Source organism: Phacochoerus africanus, chromosome X (assembly GCF_016906955.1).
Source record: "Phacochoerus africanus isolate WHEZ1 chromosome X, ROS_Pafr_v1, whole genome shotgun sequence".
NCBI classification, from domain to species: domain Eukaryota; kingdom Metazoa; phylum Chordata; class Mammalia; order Artiodactyla; family Suidae; genus Phacochoerus; species Phacochoerus africanus.
In genome coordinates this window covers 78,411,094-78,427,227 of record NC_062560.1, presented here as the reverse complement: position 1 = coordinate 78,427,227, position 16,134 = coordinate 78,411,094, and positions in this window count along the sequence as shown.

The following is a 16,134-nucleotide window of genomic DNA, read 5'->3' as shown; positions in this document are numbered from 1 at the left end:
CAATTGGAAAGCAATCACTTAAATAAGCCAGCATTCATATCTAAAATTGTGAAAAAAAACTACTGTAAAAGTGATGATAAACACAAGGAACAGAAAAGGAAAACATGAAGATGTTAAAAAAGGAATTTAAAATCATAGAATGTGTGGAATGAAAGTAAGAAAATCGAGACTCTTTTTTTTTAATGATGTGTTTGAGCCTATATGACTATCAGGTTAAAGCAAGCAGATACAGAAAGGGGCTAACATAGTTAAAAAACAGGGCAACCACAAATCAAAACCAAATATTATGTTCACAAACACTAAAGAGAAAAGTACACAAGAATAAAATAAATGGAAATCATACAACCAAAAAAAGAAAGGAGGAAAGATAAACATAGAATCAACTGCAAAACAAGGTTTAAAATGGCAATAAATACATAGATATGAATGATTATCTTAAATGTCAATGGACTAAACACTCCAATCAAAAGACACAGAGTGGAAGATTGGATAAAAAAGCAAAAACCTACAAACTGCTGTCTACAAGAGACTCACCTTAGGGCAAAGCACACATATAGATTGAAAGTGAAGTAATGGGAAAAGATATTTCATGTCAATGGAGAAAACAGGAAAGCAGGAGTAAAAATACTCATATCAGACAAAATGGACTCTAAAATGAAGGCCATAAAGCAAGACAAAGAATAACACTATTTAATGATTAAATGATCCATTCAAGAAGATGATATTACAATTGTCAATATATATACCCCTAATATAGGAGCACCCAGATACCTACAACAAATACTAACAGACATAAAATCAGAAATTGATGGGAATACAATCATAGTAGGAGACTTTAACACTCCACTCACTTCAATTGACAGATCCTCTAGACAGAAAATCAATAAGGCAACAGAGATCCTAAATGACACTTTAGAAAAGTTATATTTAATTGACATTTTCAGGACATCACATCCAAAGAAAATCAGAACATACATTCTTCTCAAGTGCACATGAAACATTCTCAAGGATCAATCACATACTGGGGCACAAGGCTAACCTCAACAAATTTAAGAGTACAGAAATTATTTCAAGTATCTTCTCTGACCATAATGGCATGAAACTAGAATTTGACCACAGGAAAAAAATGAGAAAAAACTAACGACAAGGAGATGAAACAAACATGCTACTAAAAAACCAATGGGTCAATGAGGAGACAAATGATAATGAAGACACAACCATTCAAAATCTATTGGGTGCCACAAAAGCAGTGCTTAGAGGAAAAGTCATAGCAATACAGGCCTTCCTCAAAAAAGAAAAAAAAATCTCAAACTGATAACTTAACCCACCACTAAATGAATCAGAAAAAGAGTAATGAACAAAACCTTGAGTTGATTATTTTCTTATCACTGAATTTTAAGTGTTCTTTGTATAATTTGGATAACAGTCCTTTATCAAATGCATCTTTTGCAAATATTTTCCTCCAGTCTGTGATTGTCCTCACATTCTCTTGTCCTTTGCAGAGCAGTGTTTTTAATTTTAATAAAGTCTATCTTATCAATGGTTTCTTTTGTGGATCATTCCTTTGGTGTTGTACTAAAAAGTTATTGTCTGACCCAAGGTCTTTCAGATTTTCTCCTATGTTATCTTTTATGAGTTTTAGAGTTTTGCATTTTACATTTAAGTCTGTAAGAGTAATTTTATCTAGACATGTTATTTTGGAATAATTTTAGATTCATAGAAAAGTTACACAAATTGTAGCATGTCCTATACCTATACCTCCTTCAACTAATTTCCCTCATTGTTAACATCTTACATCACCTTGGTACCTTTGTCAAAACTAAGAATTTAACATTGGTTCATTACTATTAACTGAAATCTGTTACACTTTAATAACTTTATGCAACTTATTTGATAAATAGAAAATGATTTTGAAGATAGAGACTTCAATACAAAATATTCAAAAATTAGTTGATAAGACATTTTTGCATAGACATTCAATGGACACAGATCTTTCAAAATAAATTAAGTGGAACTCTCCAGCTTTGTATATCAAAAATTCCTATGGGAAACACAATGGAATAATGTTAAAAATAATATAATGTTAAATTATGTTAATAATGTTAAATAATGTTAACAATGTTAAATAATATAATGTTAAAAATATATGAATTCTGTGGGATACTCATTTTGCTTTCCTTTGAATTATCCTTATACTGGGCAACATTTTTTGTAGATTTGAATTTAATTGCAACATTCTGGTTTTTCCTTATAATTTTTGAAGTTCAAGGATCAATCTGCTGATTTTTTTTTCTATTTGTGTTTAAGAACCATTTTAGGAATCCCATCTCTGTTGAATAGCTATTGAACCTGTCCTTAGATCTATGACTGGAATATGATGATATAATAATTAAAAACCCAAAGTTTGCAAGCTGCTTTAGGAAGAATTATAATATTCTTCACTTTTCCCCACCAATTGAAGTTATTTTTGTAAAGTGAAAAGATTAGTTTCTAGGATAAATCATAGAAGTTAAAAAAGAATAACAGTCTATTACAACTAAAATTGTGGAAAAATGTCTACCAGAGCAAGCATGAATTTACATGTCACACATTTGCTCTGATATTTAATGCATTTGGGATTCTTTTTTAAAAATTATAATGCTGTCTTATCATTTGGAGACTTTGAGACCAACTTTCTCATTGGATTCTGGTCTTATAGATTCTTTTTAATCCAAGAAGTACTTCCCTCAAAAATGTTGGTGTACGGAGTTCCCATCATGGCTCAGCAGAAACAAATCTGACTAGTAACTACAAGGTTGCAGGTTGTATCCCTGGCCTCGCTCCTTGGGTTAAGGATCTGGCATTGCTGTGGCTGTAGGTCACAGATGCGGCTTGGATCTGACATTGCTGTGGCTGCAGCACAGGCTGGCAGCTACAGCTCCAATTCAACCCCTATCCTGGGAACCTCCAAATACCACAGGTGCAGCCCAAAAAGCCAAAAAAAATTTGGTGTAGTTGCTCTTATAAACTAATTTTTCATTTGGAACACAGTAGCATTTTTCCTTTCAACCTTCTGTATGTTGGGTTATTAAATATACTACAAAGCTGTATATGGAAATTCTCTTTATTTCAACTATAATCAAATGTAGGTAAATGCCTTTGAAAAAAGAAAGGTTTAAAATTGAACACTGGATGTGACAATCTAAAAGAAAAATTGTGAGAAGTACAATTCTAAATATGATACTTACATGATAGGAAAAGCAGAATGTCCCTTTAAAATTATTTATTTTGAAATTTTTATATTTAAAAAACCTCCTACTTTATGTAAATGGTAAAAATTATACACTTGCCCAACATGATTCTAACATACTAAGAGAAAGGACACTTATTTTTCAATTCAAAATGAAAGCAAAATCATTTTTTTCTAGAACATGTTCATAAAGAATTCACAATGTATGTGTAAGTGTATATCTTCATTTTTACTAGAGAAAGAAACTGTTTTATTGTAACCTGAGCCAAAGCATATACACAATTTTTAAAATACAATTTTCCATTTGAATACACTCATGGAAAAATAACTTGGGGAAATGAACTTTCTTAACCTCTAATTGTAATTTGACTGTTCTTTAAACATTTCAGAATAGAAATCAAACTACTGAATATTTCATTTGGCAGTTACTTTCTGTATGAAAGCAAAAAAGACACCATCCTTGTGGAGAAATACACTAACTTTCTCACTAATTTCACTAAAAGCCATTCTATATACCATGAATTAATTGACTAACTGGTAGTCTATCTGCCAGAATGTTCATTCCAAAAGTTTACATATACTCCTTTGGAGAACTTCTTGACTGACTGCTACTCTTCCTACCCAAAACAGAGTTATATAAAGTTTGATCTCAGTCTTAAAAAAAAACTAAATATTTCCAGGTTTGATTTCCATTCTCCTCTTATAGTATATCTTCCAAGAACTGTTTCTAGAGAGTGAACACAAGTGGGACTATACATGAGAAGTGTGAAATGAGTCATTCCATAAATTAAGATAAATCTAGTGGTGATTTGTTTAGTCTACAGATTGATATAATTCAAATTTACTCTACTTCTGGTCACTTTATTAGCACTCCTGTGAATAGGAGTTAAAATTCAGTTTTGTCAAATATATTTCAATTTCATACTTTTCTTCCAATGAAGGTAATAGAGGAGCTTATTTGGTGGATTGGCAGAGGCTTCAGGTCATGTCTAATTTTCACATGCCTCCTTGGGCTAGCAGAGACAATTAAGATTAATCTATATGTGAAAATATATCACATATTTACTTAACACCAGCTTATTTTGTCGTGTCAGATAACAGTTAAAAGCAATTACTGGAGCACTGAATTGTGGCATTTTGTTTTTCTGAATCATAAAGATAATTAATTTGGAAACACAAATATGAGGCATTTCTAAATCCTAGAAACATATATATTCTTTAGAACAATACTTTATATCCTTGATAAAGAATGGCTTAATAGATGAAATCTCCATTTTCAGTAAGTTGTTTGCCTCAAAGGATTCAATAAAATGTGTTATATTACAATTCTATTTTTCTAAAATAGTAATCTTGTTTGGCTTAAGATTTTGAGTTATAAACATTCCATTTTTCCATCAGACTTGATAGCCTTTGATATGATGAAATGACATGTGGAATTACTCTAATACAGAACAAAAAATAAGTATCAAAAAGAAAGGTAGAGCAGTAAAGGAGAATAAAAGGACAACTAGAACCTCATAAACATATTTCAGCATCTGTGTGCTTTGTATTTTAGTTACTTTTATCATTCTTAGAGTCTGAAGCCTTATTTGTATATAATGGGACAAAACAATCAATCCATAGAATGAAAATGAAATTGCCATGCCATATGTATATGCTTATAATAATTCTTTAAATTTTAATGAAGATATACTAAATTCAGGAACAAATTATTGTAATTGTAAGCACCAATAATTAAATTCTGGAGGGGGTGTAGAGAAAAGGGAACCCTCCTGCACTGTTGGTGGGAATGTAAGCTGGTATAGCCACTATGGAGAACAGTATGGAGGTACTTCAGAAATCTATACATAGAACTACCATATGACCCAGCAGTCCCACTCTTGGGCATATATCTGGACAAGAGTTTCCTTTAAAAAGACACATGCACCTGCATGTTCACTGTGGCACTATTCACAATAACCAAGACATGGAAACAACCCAAATGTCCATTGACAGATGATTGTATTAGGAAGAAGTTGTATATAGACACAATGGAATATTACTCAGCCATAAAAAGAACAATATAATGCCATTTGCAGCAACATGGATGGAACTAGATACTTTCATACTAAGTGAAATAAGTCAGAAAATGAAAGACAAATACCATATAACATCGCTTCTATCTGGCATCTAATATACAGCACAAATGAACCTTTCCACAGAAAAGAAAATCATAGACTTGGAGAATAGACTTGTGGCTGCCTGGAGGGAGAGGGAGGGAGTGGGAGGGATTGGAAGGTTGGGGTTAATGGATGCAAACTATTGCTCTTGTAATGGATTAGCAATGAGATCCTGCTGTGTAGCATTGAGAACTGTATCTAGATACTTACATCGCAACACAACAATGGGAGGAAAAAGTATGTATATGTGTATGTGTAACTTGGTCCCCAAGCTGTACAGTGGAAAAAATAAATAAAAATTGCATAGAATAATCACTGGGAAAAAAACCTCAATCTTGGTTAAAAAAAAAAAAGAATACAAAGAAACACTGAAAAATCTAGGACTTCTAGATTAAAACAAATATCAGTTTAAGCACTAGTAAGGAAAAGGTAGTTGTGGCACAGCTGAAATTTTACCCTCCTTTATTTTGGACAATCACCTGTGCCAATTGCTTTATTTAGTATGCATTCAACAACTATATATTTGTTGGAGTTCCTGTCGTGGCGCAGTGGTTAACGAATCCGATTAGGAACCATGAGGTTGTGGGTTCGATCCCTGGCCTTGCTCAGTGGATTAAGGATCCGGCGTTGCCTGAGCTGTGGTGTAGGTCACAGACGTGGCTTGGATCCCATGTTGCTGTGGCTCTGGCATAGGCTGGCGGCTACAGCTCAGATTAGACCCCTGGCCTAGGAATCTCCATATGCCATGGGAGCAGCCCTAGAAAAGACAAAAGACATAAAAACAACAACAACAACTATATATTTGTAATAACTTGCACACAGCTTAATTAAAAAACATATTTCTTCTTTTCATTTGAAGGAACTATTACCACTGCTAAGTTGTAGTTCAGCTGTTAATATTTCAGTGACTTATGACTGGTCACAGTACTCAACTACTGCTAGATGGAGTAAAAAGAGGGGAAAAAGTATACATAATTTGAAAAAAAGAACCCATAGTCATACCATTAGTACAGTTATGAAAGGAGTTAAGATTCAGTCACTCCAGTGTTTATAGGGACATATAAAGGTGTATTTATTGTTACTCCTGCTTTGGTGATAAGCTTGGAATTCTCTTTGCTCAAGTTGCCTTCATGTTGGTCTATGCTTTTCTTCTTGCAGAGGTAACAAACAATTTTGAATTGATCACAAATCACTGAGTGAATTTTCCAACTCCAGATCTATATAGAGGGAATTTGTTGTATTTTAGTGGTAGTTAGATTTTCATCTATCTTTAGGTTACCAGATTGTTGTATCAAATTTTCATTTTTAAATTGTTTAGAGATGATTATTTTATTTAAACATGACCAAGAGTCCCCATTACATTTGAAATGATGGGAAATGTGTGCCATTTTACATTAGGTGCCTTTCAGGAAAACAAGAGAAGGAATTTAATAGCCACATGAGACATGGTAATCATTGCCCCTCCCTCCAAACACAATTTTGTTGTGGTTATTTAGGGACTATAAATATTTAAGACTATGGAGAAGTTTGCCTTAGGACATGAAATATATTGTTCGAAAGATAAAAATATTTGTTTTTTAATGCATTTGAATATTTCATACAACATAAAATTAAGATTATGTGTATTTGTTAGGTATCAAAAATGAAAGAAACACTGACTCCTGTGAAGCTTAATAAAATGAATTTTGTGCCTCATAAATCAAAATCCCACAATTGATTCTACTTTCTCTAAACTGGCTATTTTTCTTTTTACATACTCTTAGCCTGTTAGAAACTTTTGTGAACTTTTGCAATATTTTAATTTAAAACTCAGACATTTCTTTGGGTGCCGAATACAAGCAATCAGGTAATTATCCAATAAAGATTAAAGAAGGCATGCAATACAAAAGTCAATTAAATTGCATATGATTGCTTAATATGTTGAGAGCTGTTTCTATAGGCAACAAAAATTATAATTATGCAAAGCTAACGAAGTATTGTTTTGTCTTCCATATCTGTATCTCCCATTGACTCCCAGAGCTTTTGCTTCATTTTTATGTGATCTCTTCCCAGTTGCCCTAAAAAGCTATTGCTCTAGTCATCCTCTTAGTTATTTTATTGCAGTACTTGCCCTGGTGGTTTTATTAAATCAGAGGAAAATGTTTAATCATCAAGATATTTCTAAAGCAGTTTAATTACCAACACTGAAGCAGATGGCAGAGCTACACACGTCATGTTTATGCCCCCCCATTTAATTAAGCACCCACACCTTTTAGACATAGTGAGAATACTTTGCTCTTTAATGAAGTGTTTATTGCTCTGTATTCTCCAGCGTCATAATGACTTTCATATTTGAGGATATCTTACCTGTGTTTTATAGGTAGAATGGTCAATACAGTCGTGTAAAAGCAGGAGCCTTTTCTTAATAAGAGTCTGTATTTACAGATCAATTCAAAAGTCTACCAACTGAAATACACACTCCAAACTGTCTAAGATGCCAGTTACCCCTTGGTGATAAAATTAAGAGGGGAAATAGGGCTTTGGGGATTTCATTCTTTTACACCTTGCTGTATTATTAAAAATTGTTACAATGAACACACCACTTAAAATGATTCTCCTGGTACAAAGCAAGCCAGCAAATGTTTACTAGTCAACAAATTTCACTCTCCACCAAATTCAGCCTAGGCAGTGTCTTACTTGCTTTGGCTTTTCCATACTTCATCACTTTACAGTCAAAATTTACCTACCTATAGCTAACTTCTCCTAAATTGGCAATGCATATTTTTGGGTTAATCTGCTAAATTAATCCTTCTGATTGTGTCACCGTTCCCAAAAGTTAAGTTCTTTTCTCATTGCAGAAGGAATTCAGAGGAAATTGTGAGGATTTATTTAAGTGAGGAATACACCTCTTAAGGAGTGGTGGGCAGAGAGGTGAGCAGCTGCTTTTCATATTTGGCCCACCAGTTATATGGGCATCCAATTGCATGGGTGGGAATTTCACTGGGACTGTGGGATTTGGGGGTTTTATTCCTTAATTTTTATCCCAGCTTCAGCTTCCCAAAGAGAGGAGCGATTTTTGTCCTTATTTGGTTTTATCGGAAGTGACATTGTGTCAGTGTATAATGGGTATTTCTTATCTGCATAGCTAATTTTATTGTAATGAGGGCATAATGAACAACAGATTACCTGTGGCCTTTTCAACTTTTCTTCATCTGTCTCTAGGGCACTTATCACCTCAAAAGGTGTGGTTTTCTATCAGTCTGCAGGTTCTGGCGTTTCTTTGTCTGCCCAGGACCCTGCTGTTTGCATGATGCTTGGATTCCTGCCATCTGGCCCCATGCCCCACTTCTCTGTTCATGTCTAACTATCTGCCTGCTATAACATCACTAGTAGTATTTTATAGTTGTCTAAATTCCTCTCATATATTGGCTCAGGTAACTTACAGCCTAAAAGAAGAACCCTAAGGTGCCAGAGTTTTTAAATCAGGATTTAAGGATTTAAGTGTGGATGGTGAAATATTTGGTAACTCTCATTTTTTTTTTTTGCTTGACTCTAAGGCCAGCCTTGATACTGTACTATAGTTAGAATATATCAAATATACAGAAAATACAAAAAACTCTTGTAGAACCAATTGAGTTGTACTTTTGCTTTTTATTTTAAATGGTGATTTTATAATATATAGGTTTTTCATCCATGCATTACTGATATACTAATTTTGGGGGTTTTGAGAGTGACAGAATCTCATTATACCAAAGGAGCAATTTTCAAATGCAATTACTGAAGGGAGAGATAACATACTGAGACACTAGCACCTTAGTGAAAATTAGATTTTATTAGCTCAAAGAGTTTGGTGAAGAAGAGTGAACATTGGTCTCATATATTAATCGATTCTCTATTTGTAGAAAAGCACTGTGCTACTCTTTTCCAAATTATGGATTTGATTTTACAGTTGGAATAAAAGTCCTTTGGCATTAACAAGTCACAGTTACCAATTGCTCTATTAAAAGTTACACTATCTTGAGAAAGCTCGTTACAAGTATCCTCAAGTGTTTTCATACATTCTTTGGCAAACAGGAGTTAACACAGTACAAGATTCTTAAGTACTAGTAATAAAGGAAGTTTTGGGACTATTTGAAAGAAGCAAACTGGTTTTGTTTACAATGTTGAAGGATTTTTTTTTCTTGTCAATATATTTGTGTTCAATAGAAGTTACATGAATCTTCTGATAAAAATTGCTGTCGGCATTGATACCTATCCTAAGTTTCTGCCTTTCAGTAGCCTAGGGGCATCTTCAAAATTTTATTTGTGTAAATTGCCTTTAGATGTATTACATCGAATTTTAGAAAATGACTTAAAACAAAAATATGGGAAAATAGTGGTGAATGGCACAAGCTTCACTGTTTCCTCAAGGGACAAATGACACTGCTAATAAACATGGGTGGTTTGTTTTTACACTAACTTTCTTGCTGCTCCTGGCCTTCTCAGTTGTCAATGATCATGTTTGTGTTTTGCTTGTTTGTGTTTAACTTGCCCAGGGTCTCCTAGTACTTTTGCAGAAAATCATTCACATATCCTGATTCTTCAGATACTACTCTTTCCACTGACCCATGCTGTTTTTCTCAATTCTCTGTTCATAAATGATATGTCAGAAAGGATTTCTGTACCATTTGTTAACTCTCTAAATTGATCTCTAAGAGCAATTCAGCGACTTGAGGCAGATTACCTTTTTTTCCTTCCATATTCAATCATGAATAATATTAAAAGAAGGGCTTTTGAATAAACTAAAATTAACTGTGTGATGTAGATTTATATACCACAAAGCATAGAAGCACCCTTGCCTCTATTCTATATTTTTTTTTCCTAGCCATCTCTCAATTAGACTGTTATGAGTTAGAGTAATAAGAATTTGGAGTGGAAAGGGTTTTTCCCTAGCTCAAATCCACATTTCAACACTGTCTTACCCTAATAAGTTCTTAATGTACTGGTAAAATTGCCTTTTTTGCCTGCACGGGCTTATGCCTAGAATCATAAAAATCCAGCATCTTGGAAACATTCCCTTTGTCCAGTTATAAATTTTTATCATGAAAGTCTTAAAATTTTCCCCCATATTTCTTTTGAGATGTTGGGGAGAAGGGATAGTAAAAAAAAGAAAGCAAAGTAGGACAGAACAGAGAGGTCAAAAGGGATTTTTCAGAGTAATATATGCATAGTGACAATTGGGGGAACAAACTTAAATTTGCCAGAAGAATAACTAAATTGACACAATATTTTAAATCAACTATACTTTAACTAAAAAAAAAGAAAGAAAAAAACACTAGTGCTCATTTAAAAAAAAAAAGAAAAAGAATACCCTTTCTTTCTCTAGCTTGCCTGTTTCCTTAAAGATTTCACAATACATTTTAGATAAGAAAAAGGCTTTTGCCACTATCTCATATAATACTGTAGAAGTGGTGTTATATTTATAAATTGATTACTACACCCAAAGTCAGATAGAATTTGGTTTGAGTAACATACCTTCCTCTGTTAGTTTTGTGAGCTAGTATGAATTTTTGTACCTCTCAAAGCATGCATTTCCCAATCTTTAAGCATGCACAAGAAAGTTTTCACTCATAAGAATGATGTGATGATTCCATGAGATAATTTTTTTGAGAATGCTTTCTAAATTGCAAAAAGCCATTCAAACGTAAAGTATTTAATTCAACATGCTCTGGATCCTGTTTATCTCTCCAAGCATATCCCATTACTTTCTTCCTTGCTAATTTTTCTTCATTCCTACTGGCTTTCCTTCTGCTCTTTAAATCCACTAAGTCCATTTCTGTCCAAGGGCTTTTGCACAAGCTGTTTCCTCTATCCTGGCATGTTCTTCCCTCCTGTCTTTACATAGCCGGATCTTCCTTGCTATTAGATGTCAGTCAGCCAGACTAAAATTATAGTCAATAATACTGTATTAATAAATATCAAAGTTGTGGAGTTCCTGCTATGGTGCAACGGGATCAGCAGTGTCTTGGGAGCACTGGGACACAAGTTCTATCCCCAGCCCAGCACAGTGGGTTAAAAATCTGGCCTTGCCACAGCTGTGACCTAAGTTGCAACTGCAGTTTGGATCTGATTCCTGGCCTGAGAACTCCATATGCCACAGCACAGCCAAAAAAGAAAAAAAAAGATAAAATGTCAAAGTTACTGAGAGACTAGATGTTAATTGTTCCCACCACAAAAAAGAAATGATAATTATGTGGCAGAGTTATTAGCTAATGCTATGGTAGTGATCGTATTGCAGTACATAAATGGATCAAATCAACACATTGAACACCTTAAAGTTAGTGTTTTATGTCAATTATATTTCATTGAAATATAAATGTGTGCAGCCTGAGTTCAAAACTCTGCTGTAATTCTCACTTAACTATATGATCTTGAGCAAGTTAATTCAATTATATGATTAGTTTATTCACCTATAAAACTTCTTCAAAAGTATACACCACATGCAATTATTTAGGGGATTATATTTGTTAATATTAGGACACAAAGAAGCTGTATATAAATGGTTGCCATTTTAAAATGTCACTTTCTCAGAGAGGTCTTCCAGACCACTCAATATGGAGTAACTACCCACTCAATGTAGAGTAACTACCCTTAGCACACATTTTAATTATTGGCATAGTACTTGTTATTCACCAGTATATTTTGTATATTTGTCTGTCTATGTATTTATTCATTTTTCTGTCCATCAGTCTTTCTTTCCCACTAGAATCTAAGCTCCATGAAGTTATGGACAGTGCATCTCTTGTTAAATGCTATAGCTCCAGTCCTCCCAAATTGCCTAATATACATAAAAGGTATGCAATTAATACTTGTTGACTGAATTAATGACTCTTTTAAAGTACCTTCATCCAGTTTTATATTTGAGACTCCAAGGATGGAAGTAACTTATCCAGGAGCAGTAGGTCTAGTTAATGCGAGAACTGAGTTTTCTTGATTCATTGCCCAAGCCCAGGGCCAGAAGAAGTCTTGTATTCAAATCCCATTTCTCATTCTCATTCATCTCTCTGGATATGGGAAAGTAATTTAAACATACTAAGCCTCATTTTCTCATCTGTAAAACTACTAAAGAAGTATGAGATGGCCCCTTGGGGCTAAAAGTTTAAAAAAAACCTGATCCAGGAAGGATTTTTGTTTCCAATTCAGCCAGGTAGTTGGACTTGGCAAGGTCCCTTTGATCTATTAGGAATCCTTGATCCAGTCTTTCTACTAAGAGGTGATGGAGTGTCATCGCACTCTGTATAGTGCTAAAGTCATCTCTTGGTATGTCTAAACATTTCTCTCTAGAACAGTCCTGACAATCTTTTTTTCTCCTCAAAGTGTGTTTCTTCTAGTCATTTTAATTTGACATGATCTACTGATCTCTTGTCCAGATATTGCACCTATGAAACTGTCATATAAGGTAAAAATATTTTGAACATGAAAAATACAATTACCAAACCATTTTAGCACGTCCTTCATATTTTAGGCAGCTCTTGGTATTCTCGATTTTCTTTGAATCTTTCAAACTACTCATTATGTCTTAATTCCTAGAATGCAACTATTGAAGTTAAATATTGATAGATAATCTATAGGTCAAATTATCTGCCTAGTTTACATTTTTGTTCAATCTGTAGGCCATCTACATGCTTGGTGTAGTCATCTTTTCCTTTCTTAGAGTGCGATACATTTGATTGCTCTGTGATAGGTCTGATCACCCTCCCCTCTTTTTTCTTTTTATGGCTACACCTGTGGCACATGGAAATTCCCAGACTAGAGATTTACTTTGAGCTGCAGCTGCAAGCTGTGCCGCTGCAGTCAGATTCTTAATCCACTGTGTCACAGTGGGAACTCCCTGAGCCCTTTTTGATGACAATCTTTATTTCTTTCTCTACAAAATTTAGAAGCCATGGTAATTAGATGTTGTATAAATTAAAAGTGGAATGAAGTGTTTGGAAAAATAATCACTCATTTCATTCATAAGTATGGATGCTGAAAGAAAAAATTCTATAAATTAAAAAACTACATTAGGCATTTTTTCTTCCTGTTTTTAGTATTTGAACTATTTCTTACTTATGTTCAAAGTAAAAGACATATTTCCAAATTATCAGAAAAATCAAAGTTGGGGTATTTATTGCTTTTGTAAGAAATGTAAAACTCATGTCCTCTTAGATAATATTAAATCAAACTCAGGTGGTGTTTCTGTGCTTGGCTGCAGCAGGGTTTTGACCATCAGCTTAGGTCACACTAAATTACACAGTGGAATAAGATGTCTGGCCAAGAGGCCTGGTCAGAATGAGTCTTGGAACAAATCTCAAAACCATCTGGCCTCTGTGTGAGTATTGTCTTGTCTTAAAACAAGAGGAAACCGGGCTACTAGGCCAGCAAGCTAGAAAATGATTCTGAATGCTGGAACACAGTGTTGTAAAATACTGAAAGAATTAAGTCTTCTCCTGTTTTGTGGATTCCTGCCAGGCAAGGATTTGTTTCTTTTATTTATATTAGAGTCAATAACATATTTTTGAATTATCATGAATTATGAGGACAGTGGTACACAGTAAGAGAAGTGAGTTTGAAGTCTTTTTTATTTTTTGTCTTTTTGCCTTTTCTAGGGCTGCTCCTGCGGCATATGGAGGTCTAGTGGTATAATCAGAGCTGTAGCCTCTGGCCTACACCAGAGCCACAGCAACACAGGATCCAAGCCATGTCTGTGAACTAAACCACAGCTCAGGCAATGCCGGATCCTTAACCCACTGAGCAAGGCCAGGGACTGAACCCTCAACCTCATGGTTCCTAGCTGGATTTGTTAACCACTGAGCCATGATGGGAAATCCAAGTTTGAAATCTTGAATGCTGATTATTTTGTGTTCCATTGGGGAAGGCAATATATGAACACATTAACTTATTTTTAATGATGATTTCACAGATTGTACAAGTCAACTGGAGAAGGGCAGTTTAAGTGCAAATGTATTTTTCAGATAAATAAAATAAATAATCATTCATTTCCACATTTCAGTTGTAACCATAAGAAAGTAAATATACAATAAGGGAATTATAATAAAAATGCAGCAAATTCCCTTATTTTTAGCACTAATGGAATAAACATATGAAAATAAAACCCTTCATAGTATTATAAAATAAAACTGGTATTTATGACATTGAGTTAAAAATAGGAAATTATGTATGAGTATGTATATGAGATAAATATATATAGTCCACATATAAAGCATATATAACTTTTTTCGGGCAGTAGAACATTAAAAAGTTTTAAATAACTGACTGACAAGCTCTGGAGAATTGTTAACAAACATCAAATATATAAATTTTTGCTACTACTCACTCTGCAGTGAATCACATGGAAGAGGCAGCAGGCATTTGTGAGTATTTTGGACTGATTTAATAAGTAACTTACTTTTGTTTTAAAAGCTGCTGTTGTGTGTCCCAAAGGAATCCCAAATATATTTGGTGAGATTCAGTTAAATTGTCTAATTTTGTTAAGTGATGCAGTATAATAGAAATTTTCAGTACAAATAGAAAATTTATTTTGTTATTTTAAAAATTTTATTGGAATATAGTTGATTTTCAAAGTTTTATTAGTTTCAAGTGTGCAGCAAAGTGAATCAGATATATATGTGTGTGTGGTGGGGGTATATATATATATACATATATATATATTTTTTTCCCATATAGGTCACTACAAACTACTGAGTAGATTTCCCTGAGCTATAGGGATTCTTGTATAGCTTATATATTCTTGTATAAGTATAAACAATATACTTTATACACTAGTGCGTATGTTATTTCCTTCCTCTCAATTCCCCCTCCTCCCACACAATTTCCCCTATGGTAACCATAAGATTGCTTTTGAAACCTGTGCTTCTGTTTATTATAGGTTCTTTTGTATCATTTTTATTAGATTCCACATATAAGTATGATCATGTGATATTTGTCTTTCTCTGTCTGACTTACTTCTCTCAGTATGATAATCTCTAGGTTCATCCATGTTGCTAGAAATGGCAGTATTTCATTCATTTTTAATGGATGAATAATATTCCATTGTATATATATATATATATATATATATATATATATATATATATACTACTTCTTCTTTATTCAATCTTCTGTTAGTGCACACTTAGGTTTCTTCCATGTCTTGGCTATTGCAAATAGTGTTGAAGTGAACAAGGGGATGCATGTACCTTTTCAAATTATAGTTTTTTCTGAATATACTACCAAGAGTGACACTGCTGGATCATATGGTAGTACTATATTTAGTTATTTAAGGAACCTCTATACTGTCCTCCATAGTGATTGCACCAATTCGCATTCCCATCAACAGTGTCAGAGTGTTTCCTTTTCTCCGCAATTTCTCTAGAATTTGTTATTTGTAGAATTATTAATGATGGCCAACAGACTGGTGTGAGGTGGTAACTAAGTGTATATTTGATTTGCATTACTCTAATAATTAGTGATGTTGAGCACATTTTCATGTTATTGATTTTTTAGCCAGCAGTCTGTCTTCTATGGAGAAATATCAATTTAGAGCTTCTGCCCATTTTTTGGATAGGGTTGTATGTTTTTTCAAAATGAGACTGCTTGAGATATTTCTATGTTTTGGATATTAAACCCACGTCAGTTTCGTAATTGGCAAAGATTTTCTCCCACTCTGTGGATAGTTTTTTCTTTTTTTTTTTTCATTTTTCCTTTAATTTTTCATATTACCTAGTGATTTTATTACATTAATAGTTG